Consider the following 6,816-nt stretch of genomic DNA (forward strand, 5'->3'; position numbering starts at 1 on the left):
TTATCCTCTCTTGCAGTTATAAACGCAGCATTGTGACTGAACCACTTCTGCTGCGCGAGATGAAAACACATTTTTATCATTTTCCGAATCATGAAAAAGTCTGCTTTTGTGACACATTTCCTATTTTCCAGACGTTTGCTCGGTCTAGATGCGCTTAAATCTGCACTAACGATGCGTTCCTGTCACGTATCACACATGCGCACTTCAATAAGCGGACAGAAAGCGGCTTATTGCGTTTACATGCCGCGCGAAATCGGAGTAAGAGGCAAAAAACTACCTGTGTCGACCGGTTTATGCTTACGCCGTTTATGACCTTACTCCGATAAAAGAAAACGGGTTACCGCGTTTACACGACCAAGTGCGTTTTCAGCTTATTAAGCATTATCGGCTTAAGAACGTGCGTTATAAACGCACTCAGTATTTCCTAAAAATCCAAAATCCCTGCAGGAAAAACCTCTAATATGGCAAAAAATATATATAATAATCATACAAGAATTTTGACTTTATCCAGTCTTCATATTAATATTCTGGAAATGAATGCAAATTACTGCATATTTCATGAGATAATGCATCATTTGCATATTTAAACAACCTTTCAGTAAACTTGTAACGCAAAACAAGTTTGTAATCAATCAACTAAGGGATTATAGTCATATTTATTAGTTGAATGGAGTGTCTTGCCTTAAACACAAGAACACGAAACACATAATCAGAACATCACTACAGTGCTTTAAAGCGAATTGAAATATATCTTATGAAAGACAAACATGCGTATAGGGCTAAACCGGTCCGGGATGGAGATCTGAGGTGAAGCAGCATTGACCTGCATCAGAAGTGCATGGGTTGTTCACACTGGAGCCGTGGTCCGCAGGAGGAAGCTGACGTGATGATTCACTGCGGTTTAGACGAACCGTCAGAACCAGAGCACATCTTCCTCTTTCTCTCCGCAGCCGCCAGCTGTACGGCAATGATAACATATATCCGTTCAAACACGCACTTCTCTGTTCACACTGCTGCCCAGCAGCCCTTTTCAGAGAACCTCAGAGCTGCGGACAAGCTCCGACACAAATAAAGAGCTGAAATGCATCTGCTGCACGTAAGGTGGTTTTGAGTGAACATCAAGATAGATTTGTGGTATCTACTGGACACTTCCAGACAGCGCTCGGGAAAGACGGCTTAGATGTGTGATGATTCTGTGCCAGATGTCACAATAGTTTACCCAAAATATGTTATTTCTTCTGAGCAACAAAACAGATGGACTGCGATAATGTCAGCAAAATGCTAAAATGGAACGTTCCTTTAACATTTCACATTAGCACAAAGAAATTTGAAACATTTAAAAATCGATACATTTTGAAAACATTCAGATATAATGTTTCTGTAACTTAGTGTGAATATTAGCACAACCGTCTTAAAACATTTTTGTTAGCTGGAGTAGTAGGATGTTTGTCTAATGTTTTTTTAAATGTTGCGAAGTTCAGAGAACATTCAAAAATATAATTCCCATAATGATAAAAGCAAAAAGCTAAATTATAAAACGTAATGTTTCCTTAAGGTTTGCATTAACCACAAAAAATAGTAAATAAATAAACATTTTAAAAACGGAACGTACAAAAATAACATAGTAGCACAACATTCTCGCATTCTTTGGGGTTAGCTTTATACTAAATATTCGTTTTAAAACCTATATTTCATACAAGCTGTAATTTTCTGATCAACAAAAGCAGACGGGCCGTCAATCTAAAAAAAAACACAGAATAGCAACATAAAAGTAGTTTAAATTAGGAACGGACCACGATGCATGTCATTATTGTTACTTTCAGATGAACAATCCCGTTAAAACTACAAAAACTAATCTGAAGCAGTAAGAAACGGTTCATCAATGGGCAAAAGCTCTTTTGAAGAACTTGTTTGAGAACGGTGCAAACGGCTGATTGTGTTGGAGGAATATCATCAGAAAATGATGAGCGGCGTCCTGCGTGTTTCCAGAGGAATAACAGGAGCGTAAGATTCGTGACTTATCAGCGTTTGAGAGCGGTGGGCCGACCGAGGAAGAACCTCTGGAATAAAAGGAGGATTATGGAACTCTTTAGCGCCTCCTCGACTTCCAATCAGACACAAATAAACAGCATCCGTCAGAAACACAAACACAAGAGCAGCTCTGGAACTAATCCTGCTGTCCCTGCCCGTGAAGACATCGTCCTGAAGAGACACACTGAGGAACAGAAATCAACTCGAACTCCGAAACGTTGTAACAATGAAAATGCCTGTGTTGTAATTGAAGGAAGTATCAGGAATCTGCTCCGGTCAGACTCAGACACTTCAACTTTAATAGACTTCGAGGAAATAAAGAGCGGAAGGCTTTCATGAGGACGGCAACTTAATCTAAATTTTGATGCTTAAAACTAAAATTCTGTTATTAATTTTTGGGTGAACTATCCCTCCAACAAACATTCTTCCAGTGACATCAAGGGAATGTTTGTTATCTGGTCTTTAATAATGTTTTCAAAACTTTAGCACAAAAGCATACATCATTCATGGAACATATTTTTCCTGAAAGGTTTTAGTTGGATGTTCGTCTAACGTTTTTTAAATGTTATCACCTGTTTTAGAACAATTAGAGAACACTCAAAAGTAACATTTGCGTTTGCAAAATGATACATTTAAAAAAATGTTAAATACACATTCAAAGAACATTCATAAATACCGTTCCCTTAATGTTTGCAAAGTTACACAATGGAATGTTTCTTTAACAGTTGCATAACCTTTCTTAGTAACATTCAGATATAACTTAATGGGAACATTAGCAAAACACTCTTAGAAGGTATTTTGTTACCTGTGATTCTACAGTATTGTTCAGGCAGATCTTCATGTGTTTGCGCTGCTGGTTCTCCGAGTTTGTGTCTCCCCTGCATGACCTTTGACCCGTAGGTCAGAGCAGCTTCAGAAGTGACCCTGACGCTTCTAAAACTGGTGTGTCTTCAGAGTGACACGCACTCATCTCCATGCCAGCGGAGCAGAGAAACATCTACACAATGCAGCTCTAGAAATAGCCTGAGCCTCCAGCGTGCCTCACATCAGCCCGACTGACTCAGAGCTGCAGGTCCAGAATTCACCAGAACTGCATGCACAACATTCACACAACTACAGCTGTATGCGAGAAAATTATTAAGACTTATAATACATTTTAATAATGCTCTATTTTTCCTTTTTTTTGTATTGCTTATGCATATTTTTAACATGAAGCACTTGTGTACGAAATATGCTAAAAAATAAAAATAAAAAACTAAACTCACCACTGCACTGATATTAAATTGTTGTGCATGGTTGTCAAGAGCGTTGCTAGGGTGTTTTGAATTGTTGCCAAGGCATTGCTAAATGGTGTTTTGAGTTGTTGCCAGGGCGTTGCTATACAGTGTTTGTGTTGTTGCCAGGGCATTACTAGGGTGTTTTGAGTTGTTGCTAGGGCGTTGCTATACAGTGTTTGTGTTGTTGCCAGGGCATTACTAGGGTGTTTTGAGTTGTTGCTAGGGCACTGCTATACAGTGTTTGTGTTGTTGCCAGGGCATTACTAGGGTGTTTTGAGTTGTTGCCAGGGCGTTGCTATACAGTGTTTGTGGTGTTGCCAGGGCATTACTAGGGTGTTTTGAGTTGTTGCCAGGGCGTTGCTATACAGTGTTTGTGGTGTTGCCAGGGCATTACTAGGGTGTTTTGAGTTGTTGCCAGGGCGTTGCTATACAGTGTTTGTGTTGTTGCCAGGGCATTACTAGGGTGTTTTGAGTTGTTGCCAGGGTGTTGCTACACGTCGTTTTGAGTTGCTACCAGGGCATTGCTATACGGTGTTTTGAGTTGTTGCCAGGGAGTTGCTATACTGTGTTTTGAGTTGTTGTGGCAGCAGCAATATACAGTAAATACATCAATAAATCCACTGCTTGTCTCTGAGGCTGAGACTCTAAACAGTGTTCAGTGCTCGTCTCTGCAGCCAAACACAGAACAGTTAGCATGTTTTGCTCAAACTTTCATCATGGCATTAGAATATAAACGCAATGTGCAAAGTTTCACGTTAAATGGTTTCCCATAGAAAACCATTAAAAGGAAAACACTGAACCATTAAGCGGATTGCATTCATATTCCGGCCTCATCTGCTTGCCTAGGTAAACTATGCATATAATATAGAGAATATTACGGTTTTAAATATATTAAGGCACTTTAAGTGTTTTTACATTTTGTTGCACCGTTTAATGATTGAAATATTGCCGTGGGTGCTTAATATGGATTGCAAATGGCCAAAGCTTGGCTTTTATTCTTTTGAGAGGTGATCTAAATATTTGCGGCTGTGAAACAGATGGAAAATTGACAGGATTGTGCTGCAGATCTATGGATGTTTTGCCCTCCAGGTCTTCGAGCCAGTCACGTGACTGAAAGCTATAGGGTGTTTGTGTTGGTACCAGGATGTTGCTATGTTGTTAAGTTGTTGCCAGTGCATTGCTATAGGGTTGCTAGGGTATCAAGAGTTACATTTTAAAACATTGCCATGCAGTTGCTAAGGTGTCTGTTTTTAGCATTTCTAAAACTTACCTGTGGGATTTCTTCACATGTTTTATGGGTCAGCAGGTGAAAATGGTGCATCTGATCAAGTGCTATCTTTCAGTATTATAACTAGACTCACTAAAAACTGAACAGTTCAATGAATAATCCTTTCGCAATCACATGGAGAAACAGTTTACTGTAAAGCACAAGGAACAAGCGACTACTGAGAAAACTTGCACAATGCTGGTGGTTTCAGAGTTCAGCACCTGAAGGATGGCGTGACGCTGTGTTTGTTCTCCTGTATAGTTGAGTAATGGCTTTCAGAGAAAAACCTTCAGTTAATTTGCTTAAAGAAACATTAATTATTTATAGTTTGCTCCCCCTTTAATTACACGTCTGGAACAAACGCAACAATGTTCTCGCTCATCAGGAACACAGTTCATCAATGAAGCCGACGGAAATAAAACCACAAGCGTAAGCAAAAACAGCTTTTCTTTAACTGTCAGCACCGTTTATGCAGTTTTCATATTCTGCAATAGAAATACACAGAACAGACAAACAGAAAGATGCTTCACGCCTGATAATCGGCTTACAAAACACTTTGGCTGTTTGACATTCATTATTTTCTCCAGAATTTTAAAAAGAACCACCAATAAATATATAAGTGTCCAGGTCTGCAATATATCCTGATAAAATGTTTCAGAAAGAACTTACAGGTAAGGTATTCAAAAGAAATCAACAGAATAAATCCAATTTAAAGAGCAAAAAAGCAAATTAAATGTTGTTGCCAGGGCGTTGCTAGAGGGTTTTGAGTTGTTGCCAGGGGGTTGCTATAGGGTTGCTATGGGGTTTTGAGTGTTGTTAGGGTGTTGCTATAGGGTGATTTGAGTTGTTGCCAGGTGTTGTTAAAGGCTGTTTTGAATTGTTGCCAGGACATTTCTATATGGTGTTTTGAGTTGTTGCAAAGGAGGTGCTATAGGGTTGCTATGGGGTTTTGAGTTCTTGTCAGGCTGTTGCTATATGGTTGCCAGGGCGTTGCAATAAGGTGTTTTGAGTTGTTGCCAGGCCATTTCTATAGGTGGTATTGCATTGTTGCCAAGGCGTAGCTATAGGTATAGGGGTTTTGAGTTGTTGCCAGGGCGTTGCTATAGGGGTTTTGAGTTGTTGCCAAGGCGTTGCTATAGGATGTGGTGAGTTGTTGCCAGTGTGTTGCTATAGGGTGTTTTGAGTTGTTGCCAGGGCATTGCTATAGGGTGTGGTGAATTGTTGCCAGTGCATTGCTATAGGGTGTTTTGAGTTGTTGCCAGGCCTTGCTATAGGGGTTTTTAGTTATTTCCAGGGCATTGCTATAGGGTGTGGTGAGTTGTTGCCAGGCCTTGTTATAGGGGTTTTGAGTTATTGCCAGGGCATTGCTATAGGGGTTTTGAGTTATTGCCAGGCGTTGCTATAGGGTGTGGCGAGTTGTTGCCAGGCCTTGCTATAGGGGTTTTGAGTTATTGCCAGGGCATTGCTATAGGGTGTTTTGAGTTGTTGCCAGGCGCTTGTTATAGGGGTTTTGAGTTATTGCCAGGGCATTGCTATAGGGTGTGGTGAGTTGTTGCCAGGCCTCGCTATAGGGGGTTTGAGTTATTGCCAGGGCATTGCTATAGGGTGTGGTGAGTTGTTGCCAGGCCTCGCTATAGGGGGTTTGAGTTATTGCCAGGGCATTGCTATAGGGTGTGGTGAGTTGTTGCCAGGCCTCGCTATAGGGGGTTTGAGTTATTGCCAGGGCATTGCTATAGGGTGTGGTGAGTTGTTGCCAGGCCTCGCTATAGGGGGTTTGAGTTATTGCCAGGGCATTGCTATAGGGTGTGGTGAGTTGTTGCCAGGCCTCGCTATAGGGGGTTTGAGTTATTGCCAGGGCATTGCTATAGGGTGTGGTGAGTTGTTGCCAGGCCTCGCTATAGGGGGTTTGAGTTATTGCCAGGGCATTGCTATAGGGTGTGGTGAGTTGTTGCCAGTGTGTTGCTATAGGGGTTTTTAGTTATTGCCAGGGCATTACTATAGGGTGTGGTGAGTTGTTGCCAGGCCTCGCTATAGGGGTTTTGAGTTATTGCCAGGGCATTGCTTATAGGGTGTGGTGAGTTGTTGCAAGGGCGTTGCTATAGGGGTTTTGAGTTGTTGCCAGGGCGTTGCTATATAGGGTGTTTTGAGTTGTTGCCAGGGCGTTGCTATATAGGGTGTTTTGAGTTGTTGCCAGGGCGTTGCTATATAGGGTGGTTTGAGTTGGTGCCAGGGCGGTGCTAT

General features: G+C 41.2%; 1 long non-coding RNA gene across 5 annotated transcripts; it reads left to right on the top strand.

Moving 5' to 3' along the window:
- The first annotated feature begins 3,394 nt into the window (after positions 1–3,394).
- On the top strand, positions 3,395–5,930 carry LOC107564558 (uncharacterized). Of its 5 annotated transcripts, none has more exons than XR_001606247.1 (3): positions 3,395–3,415; positions 5,335–5,883; positions 5,916–5,930. It is a non-coding gene; the product is annotated as an uncharacterized lncRNA (long non-coding RNA). The 5 variants fall into 5 exon arrangements; XR_001606248.1 differs by lacking the exon at positions 3,395–3,415 and adding an exon at positions 3,573–3,610; XR_001606249.1 differs by lacking the exon at positions 3,395–3,415 and adding an exon at positions 3,855–3,873.
- The last annotated feature ends 886 nt before the right edge of the window (positions 5,931–6,816 follow it).

The sequence above is a fragment of the Sinocyclocheilus grahami genome, unplaced genomic scaffold (assembly GCF_001515645.1).
Source record: "Sinocyclocheilus grahami isolate Dianchi unplaced genomic scaffold, SAMN03320097.WGS_v1.1 scaffold947.1, whole genome shotgun sequence".
Classification (NCBI taxonomy): domain Eukaryota; kingdom Metazoa; phylum Chordata; class Actinopteri; order Cypriniformes; family Cyprinidae; genus Sinocyclocheilus; species Sinocyclocheilus grahami.